The sequence below is a fragment of the Budorcas taxicolor genome, chromosome 10, assembly GCF_023091745.1.
Source record: "Budorcas taxicolor isolate Tak-1 chromosome 10, Takin1.1, whole genome shotgun sequence".
Classification (NCBI taxonomy): domain Eukaryota; kingdom Metazoa; phylum Chordata; class Mammalia; order Artiodactyla; family Bovidae; genus Budorcas; species Budorcas taxicolor.
Window position 1 is genome coordinate 45,983,861 of NC_068919.1, and position 24,662 is coordinate 46,008,522.

Below are 24,662 nucleotides of genomic sequence, written 5' to 3' on the forward strand. Positions count from 1 at the left end.
AGAGGATCTTGAAATGAAGGCTGAAAGAGAATGATTTGGGAAAGACTTGAATGTTCACTTTTGCTGGCTAGACGAATGGGGAAAAGATACTGTTATAAACTCAAGCAAGAGAGAATAATATCCTAGATTTGTAAATGTCCAAAGTACCCTTTCCCAAACATCCTTACCCAAACCAGCAGTACAGTACAGAAGATTTTTGAAGGATGGTTTCTCCTTCCAAGAAACAAAGATACTGTGGATAAATAATACATAAACAAATAGCTCCCAATTTTTTATTCACCTTAATGTAAGGAGAACCCAAGAATTATCAAGAGTTGGTTCAATGTCTATTCAGTTAACATAATCACTGAATTTAAAAAGTCATATATTAAGAGAAAATATAAAATCTGAAAGGGAAAATTATGCCTTTGAACAATTATCATCTATATTTCTGAAGCACATGAATAAACATCTTGATAGGGAAGAGAGAGTGTTGGTTTAGTTATGAAAAATGTATATAGCAATCTATGTTTCTGTGACACTTCTGGGTCTTTTTAGAAAGAGTTACCATGATATTCAGGTTTCTCAATGTTATCAAGAATAAACAAAAGCTTAGATGTAGAAAACAAAAAAAGGTTTTCTGACCCAGAGACATTTCTGAATTAATAGGCCCAGAAATGAGCCACTCACAGAGAAGAGACAGAGAAAACTCAGCCAGAGGGCCCTAGAAATGATGTTCTTTCCATGAAATGGAGGCATGTCACCATTAAAAGATGAAACTTTTCCTTTGCTATGACAGACCCAAACCATGCAGAGACATCAGGGGCTGGAAGACTATGTGACATGGCAAACTGTGAAAAATTCATCCAGCTGTATTAATGTCAGATTCCCCAGCCTCTAGTTCTGACTCAGGAGCAGAACCTGGCCATCAAAGAAGGGTATTCCTGTAGGCACTGACCAGGACTAGACACTGAAACCAGGGCACCAGGAGGAGGCCTTTAACTCACAGCCTTTCACAGAGAGGGGTAAAACCAACCAGGTTGCTTCTGGCTCCTCGGTAAGACATCCAAAAAAGACCATGTGAAGGCAAGTTAAAGATCTATTTTTATTTGAAGTAAAGAAAAGAAATCTAGAAAAACGGAGCTGCTCATTATTCAACCCTGGCTCAAGAGAACAGCTGGAATACATCCTGAGTTAGAACTATTAATCTCCAGAAATTCCACGATGGTCAATCAATGAAACTTGAGTTGAATATTAAGAATTAGGAGTGAGGGCTTCCCTGGTGGTCCAGTGGTGAAGAATCTGCCTGCCAATGCAGGGGACATGAGTTTGATACCTGGCCCAGGAAGATCCCACAGGCTGCGGAGCAACTAAGCCCACACACCATAACTACTGAGCCCACGCGCACTGGAACCCGTGCTCCCCAAGAGGAGCCACCACAATGAGACGCCCACGCATGACAACTAGTGAGCTTCTAGTGGGTTGCCCCCACTTGCTGCAAGCAAGAGAAAACCCTTGCAGCGCCATCAATAAACAAGTAAATGGAAGAATTAGGAGTGAAATTTTTGAGTATTAATCTCTAGAAACTCAAGAAGCATGGCTACATCCTCCCACAAGGCATCCTTCTTTTGGGGGCAAAAAGGCCTCTGCTTCTCACGTGTCCCCCCAGGGGTGCACTGCAGGCAGGGCAGCTATAGGACAAATGGGCCATCGCTTACAGGCCAGTCAATCCTCCTCTAGGATTTGGGAAGAAAAACACCGTTTCTATGTTAAAAGAGATTAGATGTACTACGAGATAGAATACTAAATTGAAGTATTCATAATAATAATTAAAAAAAGGACCATTTAAAGAAATTTTCACAAGCCTCTAGTGGGCAGTTTGAAGCTGGGCCCAACCTTTGAGGGAGTGGGTGCTGAATTTTTCATGTAGAAGCAGAGAGTACTTCCTATAATCTCATCAGCCTTTCTTTAACTTGGAAAGATGCCTGAAGGTTTTACTATTTTGATATGTCACAGGTACCAAGTTCTCCTAGCTGCTGCCTAATCATCCTTAGTGAATCACCCCTCAGAAACAGCTGGAAGCAGCACAACCAGAAGGAGGATCCACGGCTTGCGGTCACTCCTAAGTGAGGACAAAAGAAGGACTTGCTTCAGAGCCTAGCACTCAGCGGGAGATGGGTGACATACAATCAGCAGCCAGCCCACTGGCACTGCAGGAACTTGTTATCAAAGTGCTTGGGAATAGGTGGCACTAGTGGTAAAGAACCTACCTTCCAATGCAGGTTCAATCCCTGGGTCAGGAGGAGGGCATGGCAACCCACTCCAGTATTCTTATCTGGAGAATCCCAAGGACAGAGGAACCTGGAAGGCTACAGTCCATTGGGTCACAAAGAGTTAAACACAACTGAAGCAATTCAGCACATAGACCTAGGGCCAAGGCCAAGGGACAACCAGTACATTTTAACTTTTACACTTCATTCCAAATGTGACTTACCTTTTCTGAACTTGGGAAGGGCATGTGGTATTACTTTATACCATGCATTTGGATTCTCTAGAAGCTGTCCTTTCACATCCATAACAACACACTTTATCATTAATTCTCAAGAGTTGTTTCAAGGGCCTGGAGGCATCCAGTGGGCAGAGGCAGAGCGATGCTTGGTGCTCGGGCCCATCACAGTCTACCCTGCAGCTGCAAATCACCAACCACACCATTACCCTGAGGTGGGCAAAACATCACCATGGGCAGATCAACAGGTGAAAAGAAACAGGGGCTCCAAACGGGGTCTGGGGCTACAACAACCATAACTTACAAATTAAGTGACATGCTAATTCCCTGGCCCAGCTCAAAGAAGTAGTCTTATTATGTGTCAGATAAGATCCATATATTTTGCATGTATCATCACCACATACCTATGTCTATAATATCTCATTACCTAAATTATCCCAACTCTTCTGTCCATGGAATTCACCAGGCAAGAATACTGGAGTGGGTAGCCATTCCCTTCTCCAGGGGATCTTCCCAAACCAGGGCTTGAACCCAGGTCTTCTGCATTGCAGGCAGATTCTTTACCATCTGAACCACCAGGGAAGCCCAATCTCAACTCTAGCCTAAGATAAGAGCCAATACAGTCCCCATTTTACAGCTTAAGAAACAGAACTTCAGTGAGATGAAATGTTTGCCCAAAGCCCTAAGCAATATCCATGTCTGACTGCCCCTGAAGCCAGTGCCCCTACCCTCTGGGTCACTACCTCACAGGGCCAACACTTCTGCACCCACAGCCCTGAGTCCTTGAGAAGACAGCATGTTCTGGTGGATCCCTGGTGCTGACTGATGAGCTGACAAGACATGTCACGATCTGGGACACTGAATGTGGGCCATTTCGGGCCCTGGAACCACAACTTCCCAGCTCACTTTGGAAAGTGCTTAACAAAACCACCAGGGACAACATCAAAAAGAATGGGAAAATACAGTCTGTTGGTAGGATTCCAACCTGAAAACTTCTCCTATGTGTTAAGAACATTCTGCTTCATGCAGCTTACAAAAATAAGAGTTTTAAATACAGAATTAATTTGAAACTAACATCTCTATCCAAACCCCAGCCTTAAAGTTTCCTCTTCTTATTGGGAAACAACAGGATGTGGACACTGAATCAAAGCCATTGGATTCTCTCTTGCTCTCAAGGGAGCCCAAGTAGTAAGAAAGAGGCTGAGTAGAGGGAGTTCCAGGCAGGGAGGTGGAAGGTGGGCAGGGGCCAAGGCAGGCTGATTGGTGGTCCTGCTGGGAAGGGAGGCATGTGAAAGGCCAAGAATTGACAAGCCCCCTCACCCCAAACCCCTTTCCTCCCTGGCTTTGTGGGATGAGTGAGATGCTAGCAGGGTGGGGCTCAGAGAGCCAGATGGAGCCAGTCCTAGAGTTTGTGCATTCCAGGCAAAACATGCCAAGGATCCAAGTGGGGATGGACACTCCACACCCGGCTGCTGAGTCAGAAGTGGAATCCCAATGCTAAAACATTTTTGAAATCTAGATCCTATCAGAAGATCCCTTGGAATTTTGCTCAGACAGGTTTGAAGTGTCAACTGGTATGTCTGTATTTTATTACAATTATCACAAGCTAGAAATTCATAAGATAACAGAAATACAAGGTCATCAATGGAATAACATGTAACAAATGCTATTATCCATAACTAGTTAAAACAAACAGTCTTTACTATTGAACTGAGGCTTTAACATATAAGAGTCATTCTTCCAAAAAGGTAAACTCTTAGACTAGAAAAAAAAAAGTCTATTTATATTAAATAGCTACTCTAAGATCCTGACCCACTCAAAACCACCCTGTCAGCATGACCAGTATATGCAGACAAGATGCACAGGATGACAGCTAAAATCAGACTCTAGAACCAGACCCCTTCGTTCAAATCCTGGCTCTGTCACTAAGTATCAGTTCAGTTCAGTCGCTCAGTCACATCCAACTCTTTGCGACCCCATAGACTGCAGCACGCAAGGCTTCCCTGTCCATACCAACTCCTGGAGCTTGCTCAAACTCATGCCCATCTAGTCGGTGATGCAATCCAACCATCTCATCCTCTGTCATCCCCTTCTCCTCCTGCCTTCAATCTTTCCCAGCATCAGGGTCTTTTCCAGTGAGTCAATACTTTACTTCAGGTGGCCAAAGTACTGGAGCTTCAGCTTCAGCATCACTCCTTCCAAAGAATATTCAGGACTGATTTCCACTAAGTATGATGGGATCCTAAGCAAGTTACTTAACTAATCCGTAGCTTAGTTTCTTTATCTGTAAAATGAAGATAAGAACAGGACTTTCACCCTAGGGTTGTTAAAAAGGCTAAATAAGATTAAATAATAAAGTACTGGTATTAGAGCCTGGTTTATGGTAAATCCATCCACAAGTGTTTACTTGTCATAGTTAGTTATTCAGTTCAGTCGCTCAGTCATGTCCGACTCTTTGCGACCCCATGAATCGCAGCACGCCAGGCCTCCCTGTCCATCACCAACTCCTGGAATTTACTCAAACTCATGTCCATCGAGTCGGTGATGCCATCCAGCCAACTCATCCTCTGTCGTCCCCTTTTCCTCCTGCCCCCAATCCCTCCCAGCATCAGGGTCTTTTCCAGTGAGTCAACTCTTCACATGAGGTGGCCAAAGTATTGGAGTTTCAGCTTTAGCATCAGTCTTTCCAATGAACACCCAGAACTGATTTCCTTTAGAATGGACTGGTTGGATCTCCTTGTAGTCCAAGGGACTCTTAAGAGTCTTCTCCAACACCACAGTTCAAAAGCATCAATTCTTCAGTGCTCAGCTTTCTTCACAGTCCAACTCTCACATCCACACATGACCACTGGAAAAACCATAGCCTTGACTAGACAGACCTTTGTTGGCAAAGTAATGTCTCTGCTTTTGAATATGCTATCTAAGTTGGTCATAACTTTCCTTCCAAGGAGTAAGCGTCTTTTAATTTCATGTCTGCAATCACCATCTGCAGTGATTTTGGAGCCCCCAAAAATAAAGTCTGACACTGTTTCCACTGTTTCCCCATCTATTTCCCATGAAGTGATGGGACCGGATGCCATGATCTTTGTTTTCTGAATGTTGAGCTTTAAGCCAACTTTTTCGCTCTCCTCTTTCACTTTCATCATTATTAGAGAAATGCAAATCAAAATTACAATGAGGTATCAAACTCATACTGGCCAGAATGGCCATCAAAAAGTCTACAAACAATAAATGCTGTAGATAGTGTGGAGAAAACAGAACTCATCTACACTGTTGAGTGTATGCTAAGTCACTTCAGTCGTGTCCAACACTGTGACCCTATGGACTGTAGCCCTCCAAGCTTGTCTGTCCATGGAATTCTCTAGGCAAGAATACTGGAGTGGGTTGCCATGCCTTCCTCCAGGGAATCTTCCCAACCCAGGGATAGAACCCCTGTCTTATGTCTCCTGCATTGGCAAGTGGATTCTTTACCACTCGCACCATCTGGATAGCCCCCTACAATGTTGGTAGGAATATAAATTGGTACAGCCACTATGGAGAACAGTATGGAGTTTCCTTAAAAAACTAAAATTAGAAATTTCGTATGATTCAGTAATCTCACTCCTGGGCACATATCTGGAAGACCAAAACTCTAATTCTCTTATTCAAAAAAAGATACATTCATCTCAATATTCACAGCAGCATTATTTACAATAACCAAACATAGAAGCAACCAAATGTGCATCAACAGATGAATGGCTACAGAAGATGCGGTATGTATACACAATGGAATATTATTCAGCCATAAAAGAGAATGAAACAGTGCCATTACAGCAACATGGATGGACGTGGAAACTATCATACATACAGAGAAAGACAAATATTATATTAATGATGCCAGTGAATTTATGAAACAGACTCAGAGACACAGAAAGCAAACTTATGGTTACCAAAGGGGTAAAGAGGGGAGAGGATAAATTAGCAGTTTGGGATTAACAGATATAATTATAATATATAAAATAAACAACAAGCACCCACTGTATAGCACAGGGAACTATATTCACTATGCCGTAATAATCCATAATGGAAAAGGATAGTATATATATATGTGTGTATAACTCAATCACTTTGCACCTGCAATACAACAGTAACACAACAGTGTGAATCAACTATACTTCAGTAAAGGGAAAAAGTGTCACTCTGACCATCACATGCATGTGAAGCAGCACTAAAGTAAACAGCGATCAGAAGCAACAGATCAGGACTTCTCAGGTGGTACAGAGGGTAAGAATCTGCCTGCCGATGCAGGGGACACAGCTTCGATCCCTGGTCTGGGAAGATTCCACATGCCTCAGAGCAGCTAGGCTCGTGCCCCAAAACTACTGAGCCTGCCTGCTGCAACTACTGAAGCCTGAGAGCCTGAAGCCTGTGCTCTTCAACTAGAGAAGCCACTGCAATCAGAAGTCCTTGCCCTGCAATCAAGAGTGCACGCCACTCCCCATACCTAGGAAAAGCCCAAACACAGCAATGAAGATTCAGCACCCAGCACAGCCAAAAATAAACCATTTTTAAAAGAATATTCTATTCATAGAAGGAAGGGAAAATAATGGCTAGATACAGATCTTTAATAGGCTAAAACTATCACAGAAAATAATCTACTGTAAAAGGGAAAACATAAGCCTAGACAATTTTAAACTAAAAAATTTATGCTCAAAGCTTGAACCCTTATTTTCAAGGGAAATTTAAGAAAGTGAACTAAGTTATAAAATTTTTACTTTTTATCACTTGTTCAAAGTTAAAATGTATTTTTAAAAAAATAACTTATTTCCCTACTTTATAAGTTAAGTGTTAAGCAGCTAGCTCAGCTAGCTCAGTCGTGTCAGACTCTTTGCGACCCCATGGACTGTAGCCTGCCAGGCTCCTCTGTCAGGGAATTCTCCAAGTAAGAATATTGGAGAGTTGCCATTCCCTTCTCAAGGTATCTTCCCAACTCAGGGATCAAATCTGGGTCTCCTACATTACAGGCAGATTCTTTACCGTCTGGGCCACCAGGGAAGACCTACTTCTCTAAATTTTTTTTCAATGCAATACCAATTAGGCCACTTTTATTTCAAATTGCCCACATCTTTAAAAAATTTTTTTTCTTCAATGCTTAAAAATTTACTACAGTGCTTAAAAATTCATGTAGAAGAAAATACCATATTTTAAAATTTACCACCATAATTAAATGGTACTTTTATTCTTCTCTATCAAATATACGTACCAATTAAGGCTTACTCAGTGAGCCACTGTGAAGAATTTACATGGAATCTTATTCTCTAATGAGAAGTGCCAAAAAAAAGAAAGAAAAGAAAAAAAAAAAGAAATCCAAAATTTACAACCAAAAGAAAGAGAGAAAGCAAGGCTTGAAATTTCACTAAGGATAGCAAGTAAACATTCTGCATGTCAAAAATCAAGCTCTATAAAGATTATTTCATATAAAATTATGAATCTGGTTTTCAGGTACAAATGATATGGGATTCAGCTCTTTATTTCAAAGAAACACCTCATCTATCTTCCTTACAAGACAAAAGGGCAAAACAGTCCAAAAAAAACAGCTTGTTAAAGACATCTGTGCTTCTACTGCCTGGTGCTGCCTACATCCTTGGGAAGACAACTCAATTGCTTACTAGGCATGCCACATTTTATTATGCCTCAATTCCACAGTTCCTCTGATCCACCGTGTTAGCATTTAATTACCACCCAATTAATTCATAGCAGTAACTCAAGCTCATGGGCATTTCTGCTTTAGTCACAGCAATCAAACCAACCACCCAAAGCCCACCCTGCACTTCCCACCCACCTGTGCTCTGTCTCCCAGGCATTTCTCTGGGCTACGACTGCAAAAGTCTACAGAACATCAATTCTTCTCCAGCCCTAGCCACAGCTGCCAAGCGGAGAACCTGTCTTGGGTTCCCAATGCAAATATCCCTATGGGATGGGGACTTGGTAACAGGAGGAGGAAAACTCGAGCATCCAATGGGGTTTCAACTAAATGAGTGGTGACCAAACTAGAGGAGTGGTATCCCTCAGCAGAAAATCCCCACTCCTCCCTAAGCTATGCTGATTGATAACTTTCCCTTCAATGTCCTCCCTTGAGAAAACAACCTCAAGCCATCATTTCATTAAAACCAGCCATTTTAAAACCTAAAAAGTAGGATGATATCTTCAATAAAAGATGGTGCTTTGAATACATTTATCTTAATAGAAAGTATCTTTATTTTTTTTTCTCCTGTTGACTTTTAGAATGATTCACGGATCAGTTCTTTGGGATACACCAGCTGAAATGGTTTTAAGGTTCCTGCTGACCCTTAAGTTACTTAAGCACAGCCCAGCAAGTGTTTTTAAGTTAAAGAGAAATGAAGATGTTTGATTATTTGTCAACAATAAATTTTTAAAAAAACAGGATTGTTGGGTCATATGGTAGTTCTATTCCTAGTTTTTTACGGAATCTCCATATGTGACAACCTAGAGGGGTGGGAGATGGGAAGGAGGTTCAAGAGGGTGGAGATATATGTATACCTGTGGCTGATTCATATTGACGTATGGCAGAAACCAGTACGATATCATAAAGCAATTATCCTCCAATAAAAAATTAAAAAAAATAATCTGTGGATCATTTCACATATGCTCATCAACAAACAGATATACAAGCCCAAAACAACAGGGAGCACCGTAGTATTAAAATGAAGCTTTCTGCTTTCCTGGTATAATTCCTAGGAAGATTAATATCCTGTCTGAATGCCATTCTACTCATACGTGACTCCAAAAAGATGTTTTTCTGGCTCTACAACACAAGCAAAATCAGCTGTTTTAACTTGGGGCCCTAGAGTGTAACTCTCCAGTTGCACAGCTATTTATAACTACAGAGAAATGCTTGCTTCTGCCACATCAAAGTATGCAAGACCCCAGGGAAAGGTCACAACACATTGTTACTTGTTTCAAACGCACTGCCAATTTAAGACTCCCTCAACCTTTGGGTGCACTTTCCTATTAAGAAAGCTCCAGAAACAAACTAGAGGGTTTCCTGGCAGGAGGGCTCTCATCTTACCCACATTCAGCAGATTTCCTAAGAATTCAAAAAGCTCGCCTGAAGAGCTGGATTCCAGTTGGCTGTTTGTAGGATGAGCTGAGTGATTCTCCCATGCAGATATGAACTTGCTCAATAAATATTTGCTGAACATTCCCTGCTTAGAAGGCACCCCAGAGACTCTCCTCATTCTTCTCCTCCCTCCACACCCAAAAAAGGTCCACTTTTCCGGAGGGTAGCCTGGGCTCTTCCACAAAGTGCCACGGTACGATGTGCTGTACAAATGCCACGCTTGTAGACCCAGCAAGGCACACAAATGATTTCAGAGGACAGAGGGTTCACTTCCTCTTAGGGACATGATGGTTGGCTGGATTTGAGCTGAACGCTTCCAGAAACTGACAAGGGAGAACGTATGTCAGGAAGCCTTTAACCAGGAACTGGAATGTCAGCTCCACTAGGGCCGGATCTTAGAGGTCTTGCTCAAAACGGTGTTCCCCACATCTTAGAACAATGCCAGAAAGTAAAGCTCTCTAAATATTTAAGAAAAATAGAGGAAAGAACGGTCCTAGGTCTATCACTGACTTAGCTATCATGTCATTCGCTTCAAAGCATTCAACGACCTTGGATTAACCTAAGAAACAAGTTCAGGATGCCTAAAGGGGCAAGTTTCTCCCCTCCACACTAAAGGGGAGACGCAGACAAGACTCCACACTGTACATCAGAGATTGGCAAATGGGGTGCACGGAGAACTTCTTTCACCCTTCCTCACATCAGTCATGAATTCTTTAATTTCTACTGATGTCACAAAGCAGTCCTGAACCCAGCATGCAAAAGGGACCGAGTTGAAATTTCATTTAACATCTAATACTTGTGCCTACAAGAAGACAGAGCCAACACTGTGATTGGGAGAAGTCCGGGCGGGGCCACCAGAGAAATCACAGCGCTGAGTGAGGGCTCACCCGCCAGCTGTGCTCCCCACCCCCAGACCCCAAGTAGAGGGCAGGCGGGCCCCAGTGGGCAAAACCTCGGGACAGAACTGCCAGAAGGCTAGGTAAACAGGAGGAGTCCTTGCTTCCTAACATGACGCCACAGGACTATTTAAGTTCAGGATTTCCTAGTACATTTTAAAATAGGCTTGTTTAAATGAACATAAACCAGGTTTGAGACCACTTTTCCTGAGCTCTGCATAAGCTAAAGTGAGATTCACTTGTAAAATAAGAGGAAGAGGACAGTAAGGGAACCAGTCTACTCTCTGAAGGTACCACCAAAAACACGGCTTTGGGGTTTTGTTTTTTGCTTATGTTATCACCCAATAAGAAGAGGGCAGTGTTAAGAATGCTCCAGAAGGAAAAGAGAGAAAGCAATTTCTTCCTCTGTTACCCTCTCAGCATTTAGCACACTGTTCCTCCCTCATGATTACATGATTACAATAAAATGTAGTTAGTCCTTTGATTACAAAAGAATCAACTATTAGGGTCTACCTAAATGAGCTATCGGAAATATCTGTTTATGATCTATCTCAAGTTCATTTTTTTTTTTAAATTACAGTATAGCCTAAGAATCAAAGTTCCCTTTTTTCCATCTAGATACACAATTGTTCTAGCATGACTTGTTGAAAAGCCAGCCTATTCTCCATTGAATTAGTTTGTCTCTCTGGTGGAAGTCTGTGGACCATTGATCTGTGGTCTATTTCTAGACTCTCTGGGCTTCCCTGGTGGATCAAATGGTAAAGAATCTGCTTGCAATGCAGGGTTCAATCCCTGGGTTGAGAAGAGTACCTGGAGAAGGGAATGGCAACCCACTCTAGTATTCTTGCCTGGAGAATTCCCTGGACAGAGGAGTCTGGCAGGCTACAGTCCATGGGTTCGCAAAGAGTCAGACATGACTGAGTGACTAGCAACAGTTTCTAGACTCTCTAGCCTGCCCCAGGGATCAAGTCTGCCTGCTTATAGGATGCTGCGCTGCCTTTTATCTATGCCATTTCATAGTAAGTCTTTAAATTATATAGTGTAAGCCCTCCAACTATGTTCCCCCTTAATTATTTTGGCTACTCTAAGTCCTTTGCATTTCCATGTAAATTTTACAGTTTGTTGATGTTCTTAAGATTTTTAAAAATACCTTTCTGGGATTTTGAACCTTTAGGGTAACTTGGGGAGGGGAATCTCTTAATGTTAAGTCTTCTGAACCTTAAACATGGTATCCATCTCCATTTTCTTGAGGGTCTATCAGAATTGAGCAAAAACATAAAATCTAGGGCATCTACCTTGTGTGTCAGGAAAGAAAGAACAGTTGGAAAACAATCTCTGCAAATTTACAACTTTACAGTTTCTACACGAGCTCTCCATGTGATGAGTTATATTGATGGATAAATAAAGGCTCAAGAATGCAATTATCAAAAAAAGAAAAAACAAACCCAGCCAGATGCTGAACCAAAATCAGGTACTCTTTCTCCCTCAATTCAGGTTCTTCAGTCTTAGATACTGCACAGCTTGCTGAGAACTAAGAGTCAAAGGGAGTTTTGTCAGGAGAGAGGAAAACTGAGGAAGTAGTGTAAGCCCCACTACAGGACAGCCACCTGCTCCTAGAAGAAGCTCGGTGGGGCTTCCTTCCTCTTCCTTGTCCTCAGCCAAGCTCACAGGACAGAGGAGGAGGAGGAACCCACCACAATGTGAAAAGAAATTCAGAGCCAGAAAAAACCCTTCTAGAAAGGCTCCAGCTGGAAAAGAGCCAGGAGAGGAAACGGGCAGGGCATACTAGGGCAGAGCACAGCCAAGGGCACATGCATGGTGACCAGCATGCCTGGGAATTTCTAAGAAGGGAAAAGCTAAGGAGGAGGGTGGGCACTATGATTTCCTTTTCACGCTACAGGAAAAGAAAAAAAAAATCAGTTGCCTAAGGAGCTTTAGAAGGTGGTGACAGTGAGTAAATCTACTAAGCACTCAAGAATTCTCTCAACGTATAAAACCACATTTGGGTTAAGTAGACAAGTCCATGCTAAAAGGTGAAGTGGAGGATTCAAGCTCAGTGTAGGATAAACACAAATCACATCAAGATATGCAGTTAAGGGCTCCCTTGGTGGCCAGTGGTTAAGAATCCACCTGTCAATGCAGGAGACACAAGCTCGATCCCTGATCTGGGAATACCCCACATGCAGCAGAGCAGCTAAGCTTGTGTGCCACAACTATCGAGCCGGTGCTCTAGAGCCCACGTGCGGCAGCTACTGAAGCCTTGTGCCCTAGAGCCTGGGTTCCGCAACGTGTGAAGCCACTGCAATGAGAAGCCTGCGTGCCACAACTAGAGAGTAGCCCTGGCTCACCGTAACTAGAGAACAAAGCCCAGCAGCAATGACGAGCCAGCACAGCCAAATGAATAAATAATTTTTTTTTTAAAAGAGAGCTTGTTAAGTCCTTACTGGTCCCCAGTGCCCGAGGATGGTGAGTTCAGACCTCAGAATCACAGACACAGAATTTAGGGTCAATTCTGTGCAGAGTCAGGTCATTTGTTTTACTAAGTGGGTGCTTTTTATCCTCTAAATGTTTTACATTATCAGAGATTATCTACAATAAACACATCACTTCTGAAATTAAAAAATAAATAAGATGTCTTAAATGGCTATGGAGGGAGTGTGTTTACTCTGCTGTAGCTCCAAAACCAGCCACATAAATTCAGGCAACATGGATGAGCATGGCCAGGTCACGAGGTATGAAGCACTTGGCCTGGGAAGAATGGGCAGCTAATAGAGTGGTATTTGACAACACAGCAAAAACAGCTGTAAAGTAAAAGCCTTTCAGGCTTTACCGTGTTCTTTCCTCCAACCCATCTCTAGGTTTTATGATATCTAAAATGAAAGGATTAGCCTGAAAGTTGTTACCAGGAATGCAAGAATAAGAAAGGGAGACAGAGGTGACATGAAAGTAAAGTCTAAGACCATTTATCACCCAGCTTTTATATTTCACACTGCCTTGCAATTTTACAAGTGGCAATTCTCACAGCCTGCCTGTGTGTTCATGTTTCCAAGTTCCACCTCCAAAAGCGGATGCAGAGCCATTGATCACACCCCTCTGTCTCATCCTCCAGCTGAGCCAGAAGCCAAGCAACAGAAGACGCAACAAGAGTTTTTGTGGATCAACAGAGTTGTGATGGGGCTTCCCAGGTGGTGCTAGTGGTAAAGAACCTACCTGCCAACGCAGGAGATAAAAGAGATGCAGGTTTGATCCCTGAGTCAGGAAGATCCCCGGGAGGAAGGCATGGCTGCCGACTCCAGTACTCTTGCCTGGAGAATCCCAAGGACTGGCGGGCTACAGTCCATAGGGTCACAAAGAGTAGGACACAACTGAAACAACGTAGCATGCATGCATGCAGAGTTGTGATAACAAACTTTTGAGTCCGGAGTGCATTTTCCTTTCCGAAATCCATCATTTCAGGACAGCCCAGCCATCACCAGCCCAGTGCTCCTTCCTGGCAACAAACCTGACACCCTGAGCCTGGAATGTCTCGTCCAAGGTCAGGCACCAGCAGGCAGCACGGGCTTGCCACCCTGGCTGACCCCCTTACCAACTGCTTTTCCCGTCATGTCACAAAGACAACCTTCCTCAGAAACATCAAAGCCTAAAATCTCAGTTTATATCCCCTGAAGGGGAAGCTGGCAATTCAAGCTGGCAACTCTGTGTTCTATAACGGCACTTAAGAAAAGCTGTCAAAGTTAGAAAATTCAAGCTACAAGGTCTTTTCCAAGAAAAACAGGGCTTGTTTAAATTAAAAAAAAGAAGAAGAAGAAGGAAGTAAATAGCCTTGTCAAGGGAAAATAGATCCCAAATTCTGTAAAGCTTCATGCAGCTAAGGAAAGCTGTGAAGATTATCTCCCATTCAATGCAGTGGACTGTCCCATTCTTTTATTTAATATTTATTTACTCATTTATTTATTTAGCTGTGTCAGGTCTTAGTTGCAGCATAGTAGCATGTGGGATCTTAGTTCCCGGATAAGGGATCAAACCCATGTCCCCTGCATTGCAAGGCAGATTCTTAACCACTGGACCACCAGGGGAAGAAGACTGTCCCATTCTTGAAGGTGGAGCCATCTCTCACTGGGCCCACCAGCTGCCTAGGACTAAGAGGGCAACACAGACCACAAAGCCATGCCATATGCCAAGCTGTCTGCATCCCACAGACCCTACTCTGCCCTAACCATGGTTCAGTGCTTTTCAGCCAGTGTCTTAGTACCTGACCCTCTATGGACATGATGCCCATTTATTAGTTATCTACCTTGGAAATCAACCTCTCCAAAATCAGCTGTCAGAGTCATGAGATTCTTTCAATTACATCTTTAAAAACTAACTACGGAGCCATCAGAGTCTTCATTAGATACAGCATAAAATCATTCACTACCCTAAAATCCTGCTAGTAAAACTAGGTGCAATCAAAGAAAAGACAACCACTTCCACAGGTCAACCCACATCAGTGTGGATGAATCCCGCTCACTGTGCCTTTTCCTTCCCAAGGATAATGTACAGTCACTTCTGTCACTTAGATATTCTGCACCACAGCAGATGGCTTTACAATGCAGAGAGTGGCTGAATCATGAAAAGCTCTAATCAAGAATTAAGGTTTGATAAAGTAGATACGGTATATACATATACATACAGTGGAATATTACTCAGCCATAAAATATTGTATATGAACAATGTGGCTTCCCAGGTGGTACAGTGCTAAAGAACCTGCCTGCCAATGAAGGAGATTTTAAGAGACCTGAGTTCGATCCCTGAGTTGGGAAGATCCCCGGAGCAGAAAATGGCAACCCACTCCTGTATTCTTGCTTGGAAAATTCCATGGACAGAGGAGCCTGGCGAGCTACAGTCCATGGAGTTGCTAAGAGTTAGACACAACTGAGCAAGCACTCACGCAAGCATATGGACACACATATATGGAAAAAAATCGGCAATAGACTATCTTATTTACAAAGCAGAAATTGAGACACAGATGCAGAGAACAAACATATAGATACCAAGGGTAAAAGGGAGGATGGGATGAATTGGGAGACTGAGACTGACATATATACACCATTGATACTATGTATAAAATAGATAACTAAGGAGAACCTGTCTTACAGCACAGGAGACTCTACTCAATGCTCTGTGGAGATCTAAATGGAGAATTCACTCTGCTGCACAGTAGAAACTAATAACATTATAAGTAACTATACTCCAATAAAATTAATTTAAAAATTAAAAAAAAAAGAATTAAGGTTTTCCCAGGGCAGTACAAGTACAAGCTTCATTTTGAGAAGAATCCTATCAAAACCTCAGGGTGTTGTATGGTAGAAACCAATACGACATTGTAAAGCAATTATTCTACAATTTAAAAAAAATTTTAATTAAAAAAGGCAAATGTACAGAGTAGGAGAAATGGGTGAAGAAGACCAAAAAGTACAAACTTTCAGTTAAAAAATAAATGGGTGAAGAAGACCAAAAAGTACAAACTTTCAGTTAAAAAATAAGTTTTAGGGGTATAATGTACAGCATTGTGACTATAGTTAATAATACTATATTGCGTATTTGAAAGTTGCTAAACGGTAGATCTTAAAAGTTCTCATCACAAGAAAGAAAAAAAAAAATCTAACTATATAAAGTGATGCTGATGCTGCTAAGCCGCGTCAGTCGTATCCGACTCTGTGCGACCCCATAGACGGCAGCCCGCCAGGCTCCCCTGTCCCTGGGATTCTCCAGGCAAGAACACTGGAGTGGGTTGCCATTTCCTTCTCCAATGCATGAAAGTGAAAAGTGAAAGTGAAGTCGCTCAGTCGTGTCCGACCCTCAGCGACCCCATGGACTGCAGCCCACCAGGCTCCTCCATCCATGGGATTTTCCAGGCAAGAGTACTGGAGAACTAAACTTACTGTGATGATTATTTCACAGTGTATACAAATACTGAATCATTATGTTGCATACCTGAAACTAATGTTGTATATCAATTATACCTCAAGAAAAAAAAAATGGAAAAAAAAACCCACTTCAGGTTGGTATCCAAGCAACCCCACGGAAGGTTGACCGCTTCAGTACCAGCCTAGCAAGGACGGAACTGACGGAAGTTCTCAGTGGCCAGTCATGAATGTCCACCCTAGCCTTCCCCATGACCTCCGCCAAAGGCTTGTTCGATAAATGCAGGCCAAGAGACACATGTGACTGGCTCAGGAGGAAGGGGAACAAAGGGGACTTTGTATAGTCCTGAGTATGCCACCCGATGGCCCAGCCCACGTCCTTCAGCCAAATGGAAGCCAGGAGTACAGACAAATCTCCTTTTCTTAAACAATGCATGGAGGGAAGCTTACCTGGCCCAGTCTCTCTCAGCCTTGTGAGAAAGGTCACTGTCTGCTCACTGGGATGGTCTCTAGCATGCCCATGGCACCCTGAACCTTCATTTAAACAGAATATATCTACACTTCCAAACATACACAAAATGCCTTTCTCAGTGCCACTATTAGTGAGGAACACAAGTGCTTTGCCAAGAATGCAAGCCCCCTCAGGTTCCCAAATTCTGAAGATCAGGTTCAGAAAAGATGGCAAAGACCTTGTGAGAACTGTCTTGAAACAATGATATCTTTCTTCTACATCTTTAACTGCTCAAGAAGACTATGCATGTTAAATAGCAAGACAAAGTTACTCAAATGAAGCAAAAATTCCTTTCCCAATAGTGCTCCCTCAAGAAGGAATGTTACATTATGTTCAACTCCAAGTAAGAACTGGTAGAGCTTCTGATGGCCACAGCAGAAATTCCAGGTCTTTCTCAGCCATTTCTAAGAATGCTTTGTTAAACATAATCTTTTTCCCCTTGCCTTGTTTTAGGTTTGCCTTCTGTGAGCCTGGCTGTGTTTTGGCACCATGAATACAAAGGCAAGTCAGGGACTTCCCCTGTGGTCCAGTGGTTAAGACTCTGCACTCCCAATGCAGGGGGTCTAGGTTCGATCCCTGGTCAGGGAACTAGATCGCATGTGCTACAGACCCTGCATTTCGCAACAAGGATCTAATGTGGTCAAATAAATTTAAAACAGCAACAACAAAAAGGCAAGTCAGACTGCCCTTGCCCAACTGAATCCCCATTTAATCCACAACAAAGGTGCCCTCTTGTTTTATGATACAGAGGCCAGCCACAATGCACCTCCCTATATAATGAGCAAAAGACAGACAATGAATATTTGGTTTCCCAGTGTGGTATGTGGCACCATGTTGGCCAGGAAGTCCTACTACACACACTTTAAACATGAAAAAAAACACGAATGGTTACCACCCATTTGGACATTCATTTTTCTAACTTTCACCAAAATTGCAATTTTGAAACAATGTGAGGAAAGAATGTTTAAGGAATGACAAAGTTTAGCAAACTATTTAAACTTTTCAACCACCTTTCTCTCAATTTCAAAATATGTTTGCTTAAAGGAAGCCTTGTTTCAAGTCATATTCAGGCCATTTCTCTATTCAAGTTTTTAAGTAAAAATAATGTCTGAGAGGAGAAAGATCAGACTGCAAATACAAATGCAGACCCGGGGGGAAAAACTGTCATCAAGTTATTCCTAGAATCTTCCATGAAGTTAGCATGGCATGTCTGTAATTCTGTCTTAATAGGTACTAGAGCAAAGATCCCATCTTCTCTTTCACTGGTCATATCATCATCAATGACTTAAGACTCCACTATATTCCATCAATGCATTTCTTTTCTGTTTAACAGTAACCCCTAAACAGCTCGCCTCAGAGCCTATTAACTCCTTGAATGGTTTTGCCAAATTTCTCTTAACAATTTTTCATCTCTTCCACCAACTTTTCCCTACTCTTCCTAAAACGTAATGGATCAGTAATGAATATTTATCCAATAAAAGAACTGAACTTTAGGAGAAAAAAATCTCCTAGAAAGTATAAGTTCTGCGGAAAAGATTTCACCAGGTGTTGGGGGTCATTTGACATCAGGATGCACCTTGTATTCCTGTGAAGTATACTCAGACATAGGTCAGACTTGCGGCTATCTCGGCTCTCCAGGATACAGCCACCAGCCCAGAAGCATATTTAAAAAAAAAAAAAAAAAAAAAAAACTCTTCAGGCAGATGAAGGCATTGTCCAATAGCTTAGTGCACTTTGTTTCTTTTTAAAAAATATTTACTTGGCTGCACTGGATCTTAGTTGTAGCACATGGGATCTTCGATCTCCATTGTGGCATGTGAGATCTTTAGTTAGGGCCTGAGAACTCTTAGCTGCAGCATGTGGGATCTAGTTCCCCAATTAGGGATCAAACCCAGATCCTCTGCATTGCAGCATTAGAAGTACAGAGTCTTAGCCACTGGACCACCAGCGAAGTCCCCTCAACACACTTTCAAATGAAAGCAAGTCTCTCTAACCTGAACTGAAAATTGTTGACCACTGTGTATGTTTAATTCCAACAAGCTTGCCAAGTGGCCCTTCTGCCAGAGAGTAAGTAGCCACTAAGACGTCAAGAAACGACAGGCACAGTGACAGTGGGGGAACTGACCGCTAACCAGGAGGGAGCTTGAAAGACTCAAAGACTCAGCACTAAAACTGCACAGAAGGTTTGAGGACCTACTTTGTAGGATTCTACAGTTCCACTCAAATCACTCACTCGTGCACCACAGGAGTTATAAAATGACAACAATTCTGAATTATCAGGAAACACGTTGTTGTAGCACATGCTTGAAACAAAGAAGCAGAAGAACTGTTTAGACAGATTTCCAAAGGGTTTTAAATGAATTAAGTTCAAGAGCTTTCAAGGGTAAGAACCTATTCTCTGAATGAAAAGTTCACACAGTGTGAAATACACCTCATCCCACAATGAAGCTGGATAAAAGAAGGGTAGAGACAGTGTTTTGTTCTCACATTCAATAGTTAACCCTTCATAGTAACTTTACTGCACTGTATGACTGCTTCGTATCACCCCAGCTCCTTGGAAAGCCAAAGGCCTTCCTGTCACCTCAACCATGTAGGGTTTGTGCACAAGCTTGTAAGAAATTTCAAGTAGTTACTGATGGTATAAAAAATAAATAGCCTATCAGCCTTTTAATGACCTCAAAGACAGTCTTTTTAACATAATCTCACAGGTCAGTGAATGATGCTAGCTAGGGCTTGCTCCATTGTGCCGAAAAAGTGCAAACAAAACCATAAACCTACATGAGAGATATTAAGAAAAGCAAGTTCAGGTTAGATAGAAGAGCCAAAGCATTTACTTTAAAATCTAATTCTGACTTACATTTATAAGAGGTATACAATTCCAGACTTAATTTCTCAATTAAGACACAAAGCTGGGGATGGTCTTAGTTTCAACACAGCAGTTGAAAAGCCATCAGGACTTGGGCATCAGCAAACAGGGACCAGGTGATGTAGAATACAGAGTGTTCTCAGACTGTCAGAGTCTTCTCACATGGCCCATTACCAAAAGAATAAATCATATGGATACTGGAACGCATTTCTTTTTTCTTTTTATTTTCAACATTAATATGCCTTCTCAACTTAGTAGCTTATGGTTATATTAAGCTGACTATGGGGTCTCTGACATAAAACCATTCTCGGGAAGAACAAAAAAATCACCTTGTGATAAGGTTTTTGAGTGACCTATGGCTGCTTAAGGTCACTGGGTGACTGCAACTTAAGGACAGAACTTTGTGAAATCATTTTAAAGTCATCAACCCAAAGATAAGGCTAGACCTAGAAACAAGCTTCTTCCCATCTAAGGATGCAAGAGCCATTGATTCATAGGAGGGCACTTCCAGAAGGAGCTGAGAAAAATACTAATAGGCTGTGAGTGACTCATTCTAAACAGCCATCCTAACAACCCAATTAAAGATCCAGCCATTTAGCCTAATTTTGTTTCACCTCCATAGGTTTAATCTTCTTAGAATCAAGTACTATGATCTCCAATAGAAACCAAAGTAACCCTCACTCTTGATGCCCAGATATGTTGGGAAAGAAGAAAGAGAAAAAAACACAAGTGCAGAGATACCATCCACAAACAGAAGAAATACCAGAAGTCCTCCGTGCTCAATAAACACTCATTCATGTACTCCCCCAAAGAACTTTCAATGAATCCCAGGTATGCCCTAGACATGGGGGTTGCAGCCATGAAAACTAGTGCCTCATTTTTGAAAACCAAAATTCCAACACACTGAGGAAGTGCGGTAACAGTCAGACACTAGAGAAAAAAATCACAGCCCAAAGGAAGAGCAAATCACCTCCATGTGAGAGGAGACAGAGTCAAAGGCTGCTTCACATCACAGGGAGCACAGGCAGGAATAATGAACAGATAGCAGAGAATCCTTCTTATTTGGCTACAGAACATTGTGCATTTTACAAGTATATTTAAATGAAACATTAATGAGCATGTGTGTACTCAACAATAACAGGAAAAACAACTAGACATTAGTCACAATCCATAGAGGTGATTCACATAATTTAAAAGAATTAGACATATGCAAATCACAGCCCCATCCTTAGGAGGAAAGGCATTAGTCGACTAAATACATAAACGTATAGAATCAATATTCCACTGCCAGGGAACAATCAAGCAGTGATCACACAACACAACCACATGGGAGCAGAGCTTCTCAAAGCTTAACGTGCACACACACAAGCTGGAAGCTGCGGTGGAGCCTGACAGTCTGCATTTCTAATAAGCTCCCGGGTGACGCAGACAGGGCTGGGCCCATGGCCCACTCTGAGTGATGAGGATGAGAAAGGTCAGTTCTGACTGAGCATCCTAGACATCTACAGAGGGGGCTCATAAACGAGACAAATTCCAGTCCTCATCTGAAACCTAACGAGCCAGAATCTTAGGAGATGAGGTTCCCTGTAATTTCTCTCTAAGCTTTAAAGTGGTTCTCAAGTGCAGCCAGACTTCTGAAATCACAGTCACATAGACTTTTTGTATACCTCACCCCAGGAAACAGGTCAGGTCTTTTCTGTACACAGAAAATGCCAGGAGCTGTAGAAGACATCCATGGAGATAATGAGTAAGAAAGAGGAAGCCCAGCTAACCTGGCCAGGCTGATCAACTCAACCATGGTGATGCCTAGAATCACAACCTCCATAGCCTGATACCTGTGGTAGAATCTATCTTGACCCTTTACATCCACTGTAACTGCTTTCCAAAGCTAGTGCTTAGATCATTATCATCTCTTTAGCTTCATAAAACACACCAAAGAGGAAAAGGACTTTTTTTTTTTTTTTTTGGCCTAAAAATTATAGATAAGGGGTCATCCATGATGAAAGACTGGAAAGAAGCCAAAAGACAAACATGCAATTAACCAGCCCAATGCCTCCAGGCTCCAGTCTTGAAAGGGCTCTTCAGCCACACATACCCTCACTACAAAGTACAAAAGGGACTGAGTGGAATGTAGTCTTTCAAGGCTTTCATGCACAAAATCACTTCTGGAAAAAAGGGAAGGTAATAGTTTACCAGTAGTAAAGGTAATAGTTCTCCAGTAGAACAGGTGATAGACCCGGGTCCATTTGAAACACGAGTATTTCATATTCCTGTATGTCCACTTTCCATCTAAGGAGACATTTCTGTTCCATGTATTCAGCCTCTTGCTCCCAATTTCTATCCATCTCATTAAAAGTTGTAAGCTATAATCCCCTTCTCACCCCTGCTTACCCTGGCAGAGGGCAGGAAAATTGGAAAATCTTCAACTAGGATGAAGATGTTCATAGCAGTACTAGTCACGATAGCTGAGATGTGCAAGCAACCTAAAAGTCCATCACCATATAACTGGATAAAGAAGATATGGTACATATGAACAATGGAATCTACCTCAGCCGTGAAAAAGCCATCTGAAATGATGCCATCTGCAGCAACATGGATTATTATGCAGCAACCACAGATTATTATGCCAAGTGAAGTAAGTCATAACAGAGAAAGATAAATACCATATGAGCTCACTCCTACGTGGAATCTAAAATATGACACCAACGAACCCATGTACAAAACAGAACGAGATTCACAAACGTAGAGAACAGAATCCTGGTTGCTCAGTGGGGCAGGAGTGGGTTGGGAGCTTCGGATTGGCAGATGCAAATACTTTCTATGGGATGAATGAACAACAAGGCTGTACTGTATAGCACAGAGAACTACGCTGACTATCTGCGATACATCATAACGGAAAAGAGCCTGAAAAATAATCTATATATGTAGTCTTTAAAGACGTGCTGTATATACACAATGGAATACTACTCAGTCATAAACAGAAATTTCTCCATATGCAGCAACATGGATGCACTTGTAGGGTATTATGCTAATGAAATTAGTCAGGCAGAAAAAGTATTTATAATATCACTTATATGTGGAATCTAAAAACCATAACAAACTAGAGAATAAAAAAAAACCTAGCAGATTCACAGACATAGAGACAAACTAGTAGTTACCAGTAGGGGGTGTGGGGGGTACAATATAGAGGTAGGGAGAAAAAAGGATTATTGTGGGATTATATGAAGTCATGTATGTGAAACTTTTGAAAACTGTAAAGCACTATAGAATTTAAAGAATTCTTCATCCAATTTTTTTTTTTAAGTGTTGTCAGTTCAGTCTCTCAATCATGACTGACTCTTTGTGACACCCTGGACTGCAGCACACCAGGCCTCCCTGTCCATCACCAAATCCTGGAGTTTACTCAAACTCATGTCCATTGAGTCGGTGATGCCATCCAACCATCTCATCCTCTGCCGTCCCCTTCTCCTCCTGCCTTCAGTCTTTCCCAGCATCATGGTCTTTTCAAATGAGTCAGTTCTTCGCATCAGGTGGCCAAAGTATTGGAGTTTCAGCTTCAACATCAGTCCTTCCAATGAACACCCAGGACTGATTTCCTTTAGGATTGACTGGTTGGATCTTCTTGCCGTCCAAGGGACTCTCAAGAGTCTTCTCCAGCACCACACTTTGAAAGCATCAATTCTTCAGCGCTCAGCTTTCTTTATAGTCCAACTCTCACATCCATACATGACTACTGGGAAAACCACAGCTTTGATTAGATGGACCTTTGTTGGCAAAGTAATGTCTCTGCTTTTTAATATGCTGTCTAGGTGGGGTTCCCTGGTGACTCAGACGGTAAAGCATCTGTCTGCAGCCCAGGAGACCCAGGTTCGATCCCTGGGTTGGGAAGATCCCCTGGAGAAGGAAATGGCAACCCACTCCAGTACTCTTGCCTGGAAAATCCCATGGACAAAGGAGCCTAGTAGGCTACAGCTCATGGGGTCAAAAACAGTTGGACATGACTGAGCAACTTCACTTTCACTAGGTATTGTAGTCAGGGTCAATAGGCAAGGCCATGTCCTCCTCCTCTCTATTTAATGCTCTGGGGAGAAAGATCCAAAGCTCCCTCAACTATACATGGATCACATCACTCAAGTGAAAAAAGGGGGGGTGGGGAAGCAGCAGCTTGCAATTCCTACCACGTGCCACACACAGAATGTTCATCTTTCTATCTCAAGTCCTAAGAAGGTAACTGTATAAAGAAATTAATAACTGGATAAATAACTGGAAATAACAGGATGAACAACATCCTGTCCTCCAGGACCTCCATTTTCTAGCTCGAAGACCAGACAGCACAGTCTAACAGCAAGTGCAGTGAAGGAGGTTCTGGCTCAGAGTGGCAGCTAAGAGGTGGGGAGGCCTGCGTCAGGACTCAGGTCTTCCGATTCCATGTCACTTGCTCTGCTTTAGCCCATGTTGCGTTCTTGCAAACAGATGTCAACAGCCTTACAGGAACAGAGAGGGAGGAGGGCTCAGCTGGGGGTGGAGTGGCTGGGAAAGGCAGCAGGATGGGGTGGCATGTGACGCAGGCTCAGGGGAGGAACCAAACTGCCTGGCTGTCAGGGGTCCATCACTTGCACAGCTGTCTTGCACCGAGTCTGCTGGGAATCGACTACCACTTACTGGTATTCAATAAGCATGGAGGGGGGCTGGGGAGTGGAGGTGAGATGCGGGAGGAGGCAGGGCAATGTCTTTTTAAATGTATGTCTTTTTTCCTCTTCTTTAAAAAAAATTTTTTTTTTTATCCTTATCTGCTAGGACTAGGAAGGAAGGGACAAAAGCCTAGGATAGGAAAGAAATAAAGATTTTTTCCCCTTCAACCAAAAAAATACACCGTGG

The 24,662-nt window shown here is 42.4% G+C and overlaps 1 protein-coding gene and 1 non-coding gene across 3 annotated transcripts in view; one reads left to right on the forward strand and one right to left on the reverse strand.

The window, feature by feature from the left end:
• TLN2 (talin 2) overlaps positions 1-24,662 on the reverse strand; it is a 499,959-nt gene that overhangs the window by 366,503 nt on the left and 108,794 nt on the right. The gene's annotated exons all lie outside the window — the stretch shown is intronic.
• Positions 17,434-17,507, forward strand: TRNAG-CCC (transfer RNA glycine (anticodon CCC)). Its single transcript has one exon. It is a non-coding gene; the product is annotated as a tRNA-Gly (tRNA).